Source organism: Podarcis erhardii (assembly GCF_964252035.2).
Source record: "Podarcis erhardii genome assembly, chromosome: 3".
NCBI lineage: Eukaryota > Metazoa > Chordata > Lepidosauria > Squamata > Lacertidae > Podarcis > Podarcis erhardii.
Window position 1 is genome coordinate 78,570,653 of NC_138507.1, and position 16,317 is coordinate 78,586,969.

The 16,317-nt window shown below is 40.4% G+C and overlaps 1 long non-coding RNA gene across 1 annotated transcript in view; it reads right to left on the reverse strand.

Moving 5' to 3' along the window:
- LOC309338890 overlaps nt 1-12,235 on the reverse strand; it is a 56,146-nt gene extending 43,911 nt beyond the window's left edge. Inside the window, exons 1-2 of the long non-coding RNA XR_014155090.1 lie at nt 11,438-12,235; nt 11,235-11,296 (exon numbers count right to left, since the gene is read on the reverse strand). This is a non-coding gene — a long non-coding RNA (uncharacterized lncRNA). The remainder of the gene's footprint in view (nt 1-11,234; nt 11,297-11,437) is intronic.
- Nucleotides 12,236-16,317: the final 4,082 nt, after the last annotated feature.

Consider the following 16,317-nt stretch of genomic DNA (forward strand, 5'->3'; position numbering starts at 1 on the left):
AGCTCTGGTTTTTGCTCAACTTCTTTTTGCCACTTTACACTTCCACTACATAAGATAAAACTCTCCTAGTTCTTTTCCACATTTCCAACATGAGTACTTTGCATTAATCCTTTGAATTCTAACAAAGAAGTAGTAGAAATAAGTTTGACCTGCAACTCAGTTGTTGAAGTGCTGTATCCCCATTCTCTGAAGGGCTGCGATGTGACTGACTGTGCTCCATGCAAAGCAGAACTGAAAAGGGAGCTGGCTTAAAATACAGAAACTGCACACTGCAAGCCAAATGCATCCATAAGCAGGAAACAGTTCAGATGAGCTTGCCCCTCTGAGGTGCACCATCTGAAAATAAGCCCTCGGCTCAAGTATTACGGATCACATTCCAAATGTTCTTGTAGATCAAAGGGTATGTTAATCCTTTCAAGGTCAAGGGTCCTTGCCTCAAATCCCACCAAGGATGCAAATTTCTCAAAGGTTGGAATTGTGACCACCAGTTTAAATATGCTGATAATGACCCTGCCAATCATGGGATCTCGTTCGCTTTCAGTTCTTCAGGTGAACAGTTACATTTTGTAAAGCTACTATTTTATTTTACACTGCAGCAAGAAACAATGACAAAATAGCTTCAAAAGCAAGAAAAAGAAACAGTAAACTATTTACATGTCCAATTAATCGAAAGCAGCATGAACACATAAAACCATACCAATGCTGGGTGATATGGCTTATAAACACTATCTTTCCAAATTTACGAGTGAAGATTGACTCTTCAGTTTAAAGTCTTAAATTCCTCTTAAATGAATTTCTTTAAGGCTGCAATCCTAGGGTGTGGGGTGAGGTAAGTGAAATCTAAAGGCAGTACTACTGCTTCACCCAAAGCTGTGCCAAGCTAAAGTTGACATGGTATAAACTGGCAGTGGAATGTTCTGTGGTTCTCTGTCCATTTCTAGGCCTTAGCATATTTTATATATTTGCCTGTTTTCTCTCTCACTGGAAACAATGGGAGAGAAAGATTTAAGCATTCTCATAAGTGTGTCCAATTCCCCCTTCAGTATGGGAGCATGTCAGGTGACTGGGAGGGCCTTTGACCATTCAGATCAAAGCTGCTCCCCAGAATGCCCTGTTTGGGGCCTTACCAACTTTGAAGTTTGGTTGTTTGATGGGCCAAAGCTTTGGAGAAGCTGTTGACATTAGAAAGGGAGGGTCTGACATGAGAGCACCCTCTATGACCTTGGAGAATGAAGGGTAGATCCTACTGTATGGCCCTTGGAATGCTCTTCAAGGAACCATAGGATTTCACCCTAGATCATCTGCCTTGAATTGGCATTTCCACTGCACAAAGCAAACCCAGTTCTAACCTCCAAATAAAGTTTTATTTTAGCTCCTCTTTTTTCTGTTTCCACAATGCCTGCAAGAACCAATGATGGTTTTTTTGAATCGGATACTTTATACAATCACATCACAGTCTCACTAAAATATAATTTCTTCTGAAATCTTAAACAGATGTACTATCAGGGGCAACATTTAGGTAGGGCACACTCTGTTTTAGGCATGCAATTATTCTTGAGGAATACCTGTATCTCTCACCAACTTGCTGCTTTCAGGCTAAGAGGCAAACTAGGCATGATAGGAGATCCGTGTGTATTTTAGCAACACAATTCTTAAAATTAATATTTGGGCCACATGGCTGCCCTGTATACAAAGGGGAAAAGTTTTGCATAAAAAGAAGTATGCATGAGTATGTAGTAGGCGTAAAACCTACTCCTCATTCATTAGCTTGCTACATTTCAATGTTTTAAGCATGTTTCTTCTAGCACTAATCACTTTCAGAAGCCTGGTCTACAAACATTGTTCAAATTGCATTCTAGCTATTGCCTAGCACTGAAGTACCGTACATACAGTATGTGAAGCTGCATTGTGGTCACCTCTATATCTATCAGCAGGTGGAGCTATTGCTTTAGTTAAGTCTCCAGGTCAGTGAAGGAAAGTCAACCTTGCCCTTTGAGGATCTCCCTTTTAGATATGAGTGTCAAACTTTTTTCTCCCAAGTTCACCTTCCAAACCTACCGGCTCTTCCAACCCCCTGCCTAAACATACACATATTCAGACAAAGCACCATCTTAAGGCTGAAGTGTATTACATAATATTAATGTCATGCTTTATTAAGCTTTACCACATGCACTGCTTTTTTTCTGGGGGGACGCAGGGGTACACATAACCCTAAACATTGTGAATCTAAATTTGGCCTCATTGAGGGACAGTATTTCAATATGAGTAGGAAAATGAGAGTACTCTTAAACATTTTTTTAAAGAAAAAAGCACCGAGTGTATGAATTAAGAAATACAATTCCCCAGAAGCCTAAAGCTCACATATATGCAGAAAAATAACATCAGTCAAAACATACAAATATTCAGTTACAGGTAGGTAGCCATGTTGGTCTGCTATAGTAAAAAAAAAAATTAAAAAAAATCCTTCCAGTAGCAACTTAGAGACCAACTAAGTTTGTTATTGGTATGAGCTTTTGTGTGCATGCACACTTCTTCAGATACGTATCTGAATATACAAATATTCAGTAACTATATTGACTGCCACCACACAAGTTCTCCATATCCAATCAGTGATCTTTCACAGAGCAATGCTTCCATCACAGATTAGAAAAGGAAAGGGCTTTTAATTGACTCCACAAGTTGTACCTTTCAATGCCACCCAATTTTACCTAATTCATTCACTGGTAGCTTTCTAAGAACAACAGATAACCATCACAAAAGGCAAAGGATCCAAGACTTTTCTGGCCCCCAGTAATTTGAGCACTACCACATTATGTGAAATTCATGTGTCAGGACCCAATGGGCCAGTTCAGCTTAGAACAGGGGGGGGGGGTGTGTTCTTTCCTTTGCACAGAAAGCCTACGTGTCATGGCACCAACTACTTTGAAAAATTGTCATATGGCTAAGGAAGCCACTGTTCAGAAATCACAGTTCCAAAGTTTTGCAGGCATACAGAACTCATTGCATGGCTAAACAGCATAAAGAAATCCTGGCTGGTCTCAAAAGCCAACACATGCCATTGCCAACTGACAACTGTACTTCTTTTAACACACAGTCCATCACCCCCATGAGGAATAATATCCTTGCTGACTGAGAAAAATGTGCTAGTGGTTTTTAGGTAAAGGTAAAGGACCCCTGGACGATTAAGTCCAGTCAAAGGCGACTATGGGGTTGCGGCGCTCATCTTGCTTTCAGGCCGAGGAAGCTGGTGTTTGTCCACAGACAGCTTTCTGGGTTATGTCGCCAGCATGACTAAACCACTTCTGGTGCAACAGGACACCAAGCGTACGGAAACACCATTTACCTTCCCGCCATAGTGGTACCTAATTATCTTGCTTATACTCATAAGCTTTCAAACTGCTAGGTTGGCAGGAGCTGGGACAGAGCAATGGGAGCTCTCACCCCATTGTGCGGATTTGAACCGCCAACCTTCTGATCGGCAAGCTCAAGAGGCTCAGTGGTTAAGACCACAGCACCACCCGCATCCAGTGGTTTTTAGGAGAACTACCATAGCTCAGTGGTAGAGCACCAGCCTTGCAGGCAGAAGATCTCAAGTTCAATCCAGATAGCATCTCCAGATAGAGTTGGGGGAGTTGCTTGCCTAAAGCCTAGAGAGCCACTGCCAGCTGGTATAGACATTACTGAGCTAGATGGATCAATGGTCTGACTCAGTAGAAGGCAGCTTCCTATGTTCCTACATGGTATCAGTTCTTCTACCTTTTCCCAGCTCCCAGGAATGCAGAATTTTGCCCTGTTGGCTTGTTGCCAGTACAGTACTGGATGCAAATCTGGGGGAGGTGGGCAGACCCATTAAAGGGCATGCAAGTGCGAATATAGCACAATGATGTGCATAAAGATATAAATACTTTTTCAGTAAAGCATTTGGATCAAAAGATTAAGGCTGGAATAAGAGAAGACTGTAAGAGCTGATACACTAATTTCTTTGGTCTCACATGATGAAAGTGCTATAAAAGACTATTTACGGAGATTTTGTGACAATTGTGCACACCACAATAATGACTTTATTGTATGCACCTTTTGGGGGGGGGGGTTTCTCTCCAGTGTTAGTACCATAGACAGGAAATAGAAAATAGCATCTTATATCCAAATATGTCTACAAAACCTGATGTCAGATGAAGCCATCGGAAGGGTGAACATGTATTGTTTTAGCCGCTCCTTGGATAATGGCTTTTGAATTTCTGGACCACTTTCGATAGAACTGCTAAGTGGGATTTTTAATATATTTTCCACAACAGTTTTAAGATGTTCTGACCCCATAAACTTAATTAGCAGAAAGCTTCCTTTAGTACAACTGAAGATACTTCAAAACTTCCCATTATACACTTTCTATTGAATTATGGTCAGAATAGGTCCCTTCTTCCGCTGTTTTGATGACGCTATCTTCCAAAGAAGAATTCATTCTTCCTTTGGCATTTGTTAGTGTCATGCTAAATTCTTTTTGTATGTTGACATTTAGGATGTCATTTTCCAGTCATTTAATTTTTTACCAGCAGCTTTTAGCATCCATAGAGATGCATATCCATAAAAATGAATTCTTGCATGTCTATAGGCACTCTGACATTTACTGCCTAATCCAAGGCTCAGAGGTTTCTGTTACAGTCCAACAACCAAGAAATCCAACTCAAGTAAAGTGAAACTGATTCAGACGTAGCTGGTTTGCATTCAAGGCATTTCCAATTCCCCCTAGCCTTATATCTCACATGTTGGCATCTGTTTGTCTTAGGAGTCAATGGAGGAGTGTATGCCTTTGTTTATTCACTAAGCCTTCTGTGGGGCCCATATTGATACACAAAACTACATACAAAGTCAGTGGGAACCATGAACAATGTAAGGAATAGTGAAAGTTATTAATGGAAATGGAATACAATATGTGCCTCATATTAATAGGCATAGATCTGCTATTGGCTTCACATTACAAAGAAAGTCTAGTTGCTTCCTATTCAGTACTATTACACAATAATGGTCATGGATCATTGATAATCCAATGTAAAGATGTAGCTATTGCATATGTCACAATTCAGAGTCTCCATTTATACACTTGTCTATTTGATTTCCAAGTCTCACAAAGAACAAAGTACCCATACTTACATCTGTGGGGTTACTCATCTGAGAGACACTGTCTTCAAAAGATGCCCAAATCATCTAGCTACTGTTTCACTGAGATCCTGCTATGTAAAAGGCCACTTTTGTGTACCTTTTGTGTACTGATGAACCTTTTGTGTAATAGTGAAGCGGAGGCAGGAGGGAGCCACTTGGGCAAGCTTCTGCACCATACCTCAGGCTGTGTTTGGAGCCTAGAAGACAATGGGTAGCCCAAAATAGTTCCTGTGGGTGGAGCCTGTGGAAAAGACTTCCCCACACTCAGTCTCTGCACTCACCATCAGGGTCTTATCTTCTTTCCCTCCCTTAATTGCAGTCATCCCTGCTGTGGACGTCAGTTGCTGGTTAATGGAACAGGGAAGGAATTTTATTCACAGACTACATTGGTCAGCTGGCCATGATGTTTTTTGTTTTCTTCCGTATCAAGGCTTTTATGTGTATTTCACAGCTACATCAATCTGCACAATTTTTCAGTTTGGTAGATGAGGGCATTGGGCAGGGTCCATAACTTATGAGGGGGTCCACATAAAGGATCTTGGGGTGACACCAAAAGCTTCTGTCCCAGCCAGGGAACCCAAGCCAGCAACCACTCCTAGCTTGCTTGTGGGCCCACATGCCTGACCTGTGCCATGGTGGACTCTCCCTGCTTGCCAACTCCTCCAGTTATCTCGGTAGATGGGATGGGTGGTGACATAGGCAAGTACCGGTAGGTGGGCTTCCTGATGGGCAGATCTTATGCTGAGCCAAACCAGGTATGTGCTGCTACCAATAAAGGATTATGTTCTAAGCCTGCTGTCAATTTTCTAACCTATCTATAGAGGAACTAGACAAAGCATCTGTGAGCAGGATTGGATTAAAGGAGCTGTGAGTTTCTCCTCCATGCCTCCAAGTAGATAATCCACACAAAACTGCCCTGGCTGACATAGATCTTCACACCATCCCTCCTGTTGACCTGTTCTTCCTCATCTACTGCTGCCAGACAGATACTTGCCGCTCCCATGGCCCCTCAATCCCTAGCTGCCATGTTTTGATTGCTTCTATAGCTTTGTGGCAGAGTGCATAAACAAGCACAACCGCTCCATCTGAAATCATTAAGAGTTACCATGGTGACTAGAAAGTAGAGGGAGTGTGTGTTTCTGGCCCCATATTCAAGTATTAACAGTATATATTAATATATTTACTTGTGAGATGCAGATAACACATTTCCTTTCAGTTATACTTTTGGGCATATCATTCTATGTACATATAATATCTCATTAGGCAGATTCCAGCCAGTAGTCTTTCTAGCCTGGTGCTTATCATAACAGACATCTCTTTCCCTGAGATATCAGGTAAGGAGCTGGGCTAGCCTAGTCACCCGAGATGGCAGAGAATGAACCTGGGACTATGTACAATACACAGTGAAAGTAAAGGTGCTCAATGTTTCACTCAGAAACTCTGCCACAGCAACTCACATAAATGTGCACTGCACAGAACCACATCAGATTACTTCCGAATCATTAGTCACCAATTGGCTCCTTATTAAAACAAAACACACCAGGGGATAAACAGAAGCAACTAATTTCCTTTTGCAACAGCTCATATGTAGCAGTTGGACAAGCACAAGACTCAAATCTGAGTTTTTGAAAACATTGGATTCTGATTATGTTTGGCCTCAAAACACCCCTGAAAAATAGATCATCATTACCATTATTATTACCATTCCTATTTCTAAATGGAGAACAGAGGCTGAGTGGAAGATGACATATCTCTTATTGTCTGGATTAATATGTGGAAGGGTCCTTCAATATTCAAAGGTATGGTGAAGAGTTTTGGCTCATCATATTGCTGTAGTGGGCAGAATGAGGAATTTCCATTATGAAAGGGACAGCAGTCCTGTTCTATTCCAGGTCTGGCAATCCTCTACATACAGTATCACTTCATTCCCCTCAAATTTTGTCAGACTTCTAAAATCCATTTAAACTAACACTTACTAACTAATATGAGCATGGTCAAGTACAGTATTCTGTTTAAATTATACTGATAAATTATAAAAAGAAAATTGAGATTATATTTTCAACATGAAGTGATACACAACTTTATAAGCCTTGTATCTCTCCCTCTTTCCAATATCCGGACAGAGTATAAATATTGCTAGAGATTACCGTGTGGGAGATTTGGCAGGACCTGGAAAGATTTGAGGGATATGAATTGGAAGGGTAGAAAAAACATAATAACAGTATCCAATCATCCCACACCAAGTACACAAGCACTGCTGTTGGGATGCTATCAAAATGATCAGCTCTAGAGTATGAAGAAACTGCATTGTGGGGGGTTAGATGACACTTTGGATTCCTAATATTATTCTATGATGTTATGAAACATGAAGTAAAAAGAAAGGGAGCCCCGCTGAACACCAATGAGGTGCCTTTCGCACCCTGAACACTGAAATTATCCACATCCAGTCAAGAAACTAGGTTAATCCAGAAAGTCTTCCAGGCAAGCTTAAGATGGGGTGGGGGAGAAGAACGGGGCTGTCCATCTGAGGTTATTGATTTTTTTTAGAAGCAAAATAGTGAACCTATTGGTGAAGATGACTCAGCTCAAGAGCCCAAATGGGAAAGTTACAGCAAAGCCCCAAAACCATCAAGGAGAAGAATGGGACTAGGAAGAGACAGCATTGTACGTATTTCAGAAAGGTTACTATGCCCAGAAAATAAACAGGAGCTAAATAAACAGAAAATAAGGCAGAACTGTTGCAAGGCTAGAACGCTGTTTAAAAAAGAAAAAAAAGACTCATTTTCTAGAGAAGCAAAAGTAACCAGACTGCAATGATCTGCAAATATTAACATCTTAAAGGTACCTTTAAGGACATGAAGTTTAAAATAAAATGCCCACTTCAATGTATCTCATCATTTACTTGTTTAAAATAAATTTGATTTTTATGCTTATAGTTAGTGATACTGGAGTGCCCTTACCCACTGCCCTAAGGGAGAAGAAAAAGCTAAGGAGTAGACCCTACACAATCCAGAGTGGAGTTCCTAAACTGGTTGGATGGAGTCTTATATGCCTCCTTCCAGCAACTCCTGAAGCCAAGATGGTGCTCTGCTTTCCTTTGGAACACATCAGTGAGGCTGAGAGGGGAGTCTTGTCTTCTGGGCAGCCCAGGACCTCCATACACACTGCCCAGGTGTGCCCTTCAAAACACAGCAAAAACAACAACACAGGAGGCAGCAGTTACAAGCTACCAATCTCTAGAGCCACAGCAGGTGCTATGATTTTCTAGAAGTTTGGCTTCACCTCCAGAGGCACACTCCATTGTCTCTTGAGACAAACGGATGCCAACAACTGGAGTGCCCTCTACTGTTGAAAGAGGGTACACACCACACTGTATGTTTTAAAGGTTTCAGGTAATTCAAATGTGGTTCCCTACCCCAAAGTTTATATAAGTATCAGAGCAAAACTGTGGAAAGCTTAGACAGGCAAAGGACACTATTTATTCTTTGCCAAAATGAATACAGTGGTACCTCTGGTTACAGACTTAATTCGTTCCGGAGGTCCGTTCTTAACCTGAAACTGTTCTTAACCTGAAGCACCACTTTAGCTAATGGGGCCTCCTGCTGCTGCTGCGCTGCCACTGCACGATTTCTGTTCTCATCCTGAAGCAAAGTTCTTAACCCAAGGTAATATTTCTGGGTTAGCTGAGTCTGTAACCTGAAGCGTATGTAACCTGAAGCGTATGTAACCTGAGGTACCACTATACAGGGATTCATGTAATTACTTTAAATGTGATGGGATTGGGATTTCCAATAAAACAGGCCAGAATGGCAACTCATTTGTTCATAACAGATCCACATATAGCCATTTTGCAAGAAAGACATAAAGCTGATAAAAAATACACTGTTTACACTGTCATTGGTGGGCCAAAAGTACACAGCAAGTGGCTCCAATAAAGTTTGAGGGGTAGCTCTATTAATACATTCACAACTTAATTTTCAATCTCCAAAAGTACTAAGAGATGTAAATGGAAAGTTTATTTTTCTTGATGGTATTATGAATGGAATCCATAATGTCACACTGGCATCTATTTACGCACCAAATACTGGCCAATTATCCTTTCTGCAAAAAACTAGCCAAACTGAAAAACTGCTCCTCAAATGATTTATTAATTGGTGGTGATCTTAAAATTATTAACATGTAAAGATCTGGTTGGTTCCACATGGGAAAGGAAATGTAGGAGTGCAATAGAACTTAAGAAAGACAGAGACCAACTGAAACTGGTGAAGTTCCCATGAGAGTGGGGACTGCGGGACATCTGGGGAGATGAATCTGGGAGACACGACTCATACGTCTGTGTCCCCAATGTTCAGTTTGCAATCCAGAATAGACTTTTTATTACAAGTCAACCCCACTTTTAAATGTAGTGAAAAGAAGACGAATAGAAGTGATAAAAATAGCAGAACATGCCCCAGTCTCCATGAAATTTGAATTCACTCCAGTTCGACACACTACGCCCATATGGTATTTCTGCCCAATTTCATAACAAACCAATTATTAAGAGAAAGACTGTCTGAAACATTAGGGGGGAAAAGTAAAGAAAATAATACAGAAGGAATAAGCTTGAGTCTATTGTGAGAAACAATGAAGGCAGTGATGAGAGGGACATGTATACCGGAAAAATCACATTTAAGCAGATCACGTAGGACACAAATATCACAACTGGAACAGGAAATTTCCCTTCTGGAACAAACACACACAGTTACAGGATCAAGAAATGCATTTTAAAAATTGTAGCTAAAGCAGAAAAAATTGGAGATCATAGAAATAGAGAAAACAATTATAGTTGTACTTAAAACAAAAATAATATGATTGGGGGGGGTTGGCCCTAAATTTGTCAGTATATTGGAAAATATTTATGATATTACGTCGGCTACAATTAGGATAAATAATATAGATTCATAAAAATGTTAACAGCTGTGGAACAAAACAGGGTTATTATTTGCTCTAAGCATAGAACACCTGGCAATGAGATTATGCCAAATTCTAGCAGGAAAGGGTGTAATTATCAACAGAAGGGAATATATTCTGGGATTTTATGATGACAATGTTGTTTTATGTCAACCCTGTCAATGCTGGAAGGTTATTGAGTACAGAACTGGAGACATTTTTAAATGTTTCTGGACTTAAGGTAAACTTTCAAAAACTAGGAGTCATGTTTTGTCATACTTCCCCACAACTTCAGGAAAACTTCTCCAAAATATTACAAATCCCAATAGCTAGAAAAAGCTTCAGATACTTAGGCATTCAGGTCACTCACAACTTAAACCAATTATATCAGACAAATTATAGGAAAGTTTGGATAAATATGGACATACGACGCTGGAACAAAATGACTGACAAATTGTGCATGGCTGCTACTTAACACCTAGATGCCTAGTCTATATCAAACTGAACAGCTTTCCCATGTATTAGAGAGGATGTCCTACTACAGGAACATATCAGCATATGTGGTGAGGGTGTCCAAAAATAGAAAAGTTCTGGAAGAATGCATTTACAGAAATAGTTTTGATTACAAGGCACTGTCCTCATGACTGGCCCTACTTTACTTGTATAGTCACAATATGTTACAAATTAGAAACAAAGAACTCATAACACATCTATTAACCACTGCAAGAACAACTATCACCAGCACATGGAAATCATTACCATTATTAACTATGGACCAATGGCATAATGCAATTTGGCAAACTGCATTATTGGAAAAACTGACACAAAGATTAAAAGTAGCAAGAGGCCAAAAGAAACAGAACAATTTTTATGTCTGGTGAGAATTCATTGATTACACAAATAATGACGCATGTGATAGAACAGGGCCCATAGTTTACAGCATAGTCTGGCATGTATACGTATTTTATTTAAATATTTCCTCCCCCTCCCCCCTAAATTCTAATTGTTATTGATACAAAACATCCTTTACTTATGGTCACCAATCAAAGTAATACATATTACTATACATCATTGAATACCTGTAATAACTGTAATCATTTTGATATACACTCTGACACAACTTTGTTAATATATTCAGAAACACTTACCTTAGTGTTTATTCTTGTTTTATGTTTCATTTTAATATTATGTAATTGTTGCCTGTCATATACTGTAATGTAAACAAAGATATATCTCAATGCAACCATGTTAAACAGTTTAAGGATGAAAATTAATTAAAAAAAGAAGGGAAAGGGATTCAAGTGAGTGAGATATAGAGAAGACCTTGAAGAAAGATGGTGATGTGTGTTACCTGGTGACCCATGAGCACAGCATTCAAACAGACTCCACACAGGTGCTGCTAATCCAACTAATTTATGAAGAGAATTCATTACAGCCCTGAAGCAACCCAGTTTTATTTCTCCTAAACGTTAGGCACCAGATGAAAACATTTCTCTATAACCAGGGCCTTTGGCTGATTAACATTCTGTGGCCTTTAAAATGTGTTTGTGGGAGGGGAGGGGGAGAGGTTGTCAGTTTGTGTTTTATTCTGTAATTCGTGTTCTCATTTTGTATTTTTATGTGGTAACAGGGAGGTATACAAATAAAATAAATAAAAACAAACTATGGTAGGGGGAGAAAGGGAGAGGCGGGTATGTGCCCTGAATGCACCGGCCCTGAAAGCAACAGGATGCTGTTAAATGCAGGGGGGCTGGATGTGGGTAGAGACAAAGATAAGGGCCTAAGGAGACCCAGGAGATGGTCAAGAGAAGCAGCTATGGGCCTGAGCAAGTCATAGGGTAGCCAAAAGAGATGAAGAAAAGAGCTTCAGTTTGTGCAGCCTGCTGAAATTCCCCTCTTCTGCACAACTATCAAAGGTGCATGCAGGCAGCTTTCCCCAACCCTCCTTACTTCTGCTGATTAATTCTGCTGGCACTCTGAGGAGGCAAGCTCTTCTTCAAGGACCCTCAGGCCTCCGCTGTGTTTGGTCTGTGGGGGGTGAGGAGTGAGAGCAGAACGTATCACATCAGGCTTCAGGTGGGGGAAATCATATTTTCGAATGGTCCCAGCGGTATGGGAAACTAGCAGAGCAAGAGAGGGTTGGCTTAGATCAGGCCCAATCGTCTTCTCAATCCAGCCTGTGGACAGTCTGGGAATCAGCATGTTTTTACATGAGTAGAATGTGTCCTTTTACTTAAAATGCATCTCTGGGTTATTTGTGGGGCATAGAAATTTGTTCATATTCCCCCCCCCCAAAAAAAAATATAGTCCGGCCCACCACATGGTCTGAGGGACGGCGGACTGGCCGTTGCTGACCCCTGGCTTAGAGCAAGTCTTCAAGGCTATCCTTGAAAGGGTGAAGTGGGGGGTGGGGAACGTTTGGAAATGGCTTCTCGCCCCCTGGAATCAGAAATGGTATAGTTTGCCCCTTAACTTTTCTGCAGCCTGCATAAAACCAGCCTGAGGCAAATTCTATTTCATGGTGAAAGTAAACACTTATTGTTAAGGCTTTTCAAAACTAGTAGTAAACGTAGATGTCTTCTTCAGCTCTATAAGTCACGTTCCAGACTAGGGTTGGTCCACATGTGAGCATTATTTAGCTTTTCATCCACCTTTTGCCTATTTAATTAGTTCAGAACAGTCCACCACACCCACACCGCATTTAATTAAGTTCTCTGAATTTTTTATATTTTTAGTGATAATCTGCCATCCGGCATTTCAAAGGGCCAAGAAGGAGGCATCCAATAAACACTATTTCACACAAATTGGCATAAACCTAGAAGACCACGTTTATTTGTCAAACTAGTGAGTACACTACAGGAAAAACAGTTAAAACAGCAGCAGCAAAAATCAACCCACAGCTGCAAGCCTTCTTTCCCTTTGAAAGATTAGGCCTGCTGGCAGCCTAAGGCACACAAAATGAGCTCAGCAGTACTGCGCAACATCTATTCTCAGTCCCACTGAGTACCTCTGGGTGAAGGAAACGCCAATCACAAAACCATAAATAGTGGGCCAAAAGTTAATCCTGTCCATGAGAGTCTCCTAAAAACGGAATAGTTCACCCCTGAATTGGTCAGGAGCCTTGGCTTGCTTTAGCATTACATGATACTGGGTGTCTGACTAGTACATTGAGGAAGCAGTTCAAAAAAGTTCACTTTTAACTTTGGTTTGGAAGTGCATTTATAACCTCTGCTTCATGCACATAAAAAGCTCTAAACGTTACTTGATTTCTGATACAGTCCTGGCCTTCGGAACTGGCTGTCATATGACCTCTTGACTTTTCAGACCTCATTTTGAATTCTAGGAGCACCATTTAATCATCCACAGCAGCTTCTCCCTTGAGTCCCTAATGAATTTTAAACTCTCCATTACAATAATGTTTGTGGGTGAAAGTGAGCTTAAAATGTCGTATTTATCTGGAAATAGTGACTGGGTTGCATGAAAATCTTCTAATGCTTTAAAAAAAAATGAATCTGCATATTATAATTCATATGAGGAGGGCTGGCATGCTATTTATTTAATTTTGAAGGAGTCCCCTGATTAAAGGTACTCAGAAGAGATTAATGAGTGCAGCAAATATTGTGAACTTACAAGACCTTTTAAAAACTGTTCTTTGAGAGTTTTGATGCATTGTTAATTAATCACAATTATTCCTTGTTGTCATGGGGTGGATTCCACCTATGTGCCGTTCTCACTTCCATTACAATTAATTCTGTTTCCAATAATGTTAATTAGAAAACATAATTGGGTATATGATGACGCACATGAGGCTAGTGTCAGGTGACATATGCTCACCAAAAGAACTGAAGCTTTGTATTTTGTTAGAGGCTTCCAAGGAATGTAATCAAGGCATTCCCCAAACATGTATTAATTACACTACTGCATTCATCAAAACGGTTTGGAAATTGGCACGCAATGAACTTTGGCTTTTAACTCGAATATCAAATCATTGGATGAGTGAGGCACTTTTCATTGGATGAGTGAGGCACATAAAAAGTAAAGCAACATATTGATATTAATTAAAAATAGTTACAGGCCATAATGCCAAGCACAATTTACTAGGAAGGAAACTCCAATTCACTTAAGCCATTGGTTATCTTATGCAAATTTCATTCAAACAAATTAATGTGCACCTACTTTCTGTACCTGCTTGTTCACTTTAAAATCAAATGCAGAATTCTAAGGATGTTGATGGATACAATAGATTCCAAACCAAGAATATTACTTGACAAGAGTGGGAAGGGCAAATGCAGGGCTACCCTATAAAAGCCCCATTGTAATCAAGCCTGAGATTTGCGGGGGGAGACGTATTCATGATCAAAAGGAAATGTCTGTGGCCTTGTCAAAATATCTTACCTCACCAAATTATCACTAGGTTACATAATGATTCCTGGATATCATCATGCATTATATTTTAGTGGAATCACAATAAAATATAGACGTCTCCCAGTGACACAGGCACTGCATCTTTCATTACAATTGTGGTACTTGGCAAGTTTTCTCCCTGAGGCTATTCCACAGGCCCCAGTTTAGATGCATCAGAGATCTCATTATTTCTTCTACTAGACACTTGTGAAAGAGCGTTTAAACTCCTGGAATCAAACCCTGTTATGACCTGTTGCTTCCTATTTATCTTTTGATTCTCACTTATTTCTGACATTTTCTTTGACATGATTGCGCGTTCTGTAATGGGTGATCCAAATAAAGCAGTGTCAGTGTGGGCCTATTCCCTGACTGACCAAAATAATCTGCTTCTTGGTTTATCTTGGCCCTTGTAGCCATGGCTGTTATGCTTTGACAGAGATGAGTAGGACCAGACAGCGGCAGAGCAAGCTGATCGGATGCCTGGGGCAGCGTGTGCTCACTATGCCCAGGGGTGGGTCCAGCTACCTGTGGGGTGGGGTGAGCTAGAGCAGGATGCTCCACGGGGCCTCCAAAGAGTTTGCCTGCCTCTTCCCACTCAGCTGCCCTACAGCTGAGGGGGAGGAGGTGGGCGGACCGTTTGGGGTAGCGCAGAGCCTGCGGGCGTGCTGCAGGCCCCGCGGTGAGTGCCACCCTGCATTTTGTCACCCCCCTCAGTGGTGACACCCAGGGTGGCCCGTCCCCACCACACACCCCTTCCTCTGCCCCTGGAACCAGCTCACCAGAATCAGGAGCATTGTGTTTGCTATCCTCCTTTACTGTAGTGATTGTAAAGTTAATTTGGAGCAGCTCTTACAAAGGGTGAATAAATCTGTCATTTTTTGTCTCTCTCTGTTTCTTATTTTTCCTATCTTAAGTTTTATTCACCACAGTTCCATATAAGCTGCATTCTTTATTACAGAAAAGCCACCATGAAAATTTAGATAGTATATTAGTATGTATATTTCATAATGCACACATTTTTGTATGTAATCTTGCTTAGATACACATTTTTTGGCACTTTTTCTAAGTAAAGATCACATAAAGATGCACTATTTTAATACATGCATTTTTAGGTAAACTTTCCCCTGATATATGCATGTTTGTATATATTTTCTGGTTGGAGAACGGCATCATATAATTCAGAGAAGTGTGAATTTCAGAAGATAGTTGCATTTCAGTTTGAATATTGTTTTGGAAAGTGAAAATTAGGTTACCGGTATACTAAAATGTGAACCAAATTTGTCCTCCATCCATAGCACATCTATAAAACTTAGTACTGTATCGGGATCTTCCTTGGGCAACAAATGCACTGATTTTTTTTTGTGTGTGTGAAAATTAAATTAACTAGTAGTTTTTCCCCTCGAGAAATTTGCACCTGTAGAGTAAGGGGTGAAAGGAATTTAACCAATCATTGTTTAATCAAAGGAAGTGTTGTTATAGCAATCTGTTGACAGGGATGGAAACCAAACAGGGAAAGCAACAAATGAACAAATGCAGCACAGGAATGAAAGAAAACACACAGTGGAAATATAAAATCCTGCCTAATACACAGTTCCTTTAAGTATACAGAATTATTCAGCTGAATGCAATTCAGCACCTGCCTCTTCCAATGGTGTTGCATTGTTCTCTCCTGGATTCAATCAACAGTTCAGACACGTAGAAGCCAGTTCATTAACCCTGTAAAGGAATGTATCCATATCTTGGGGAAATGCTCTGAGAGTGATTCATTTGCTGGCAAAATCAAAATCACATGGCTCTGCTTTGCTGATTCCATTTCAATTTTTATTT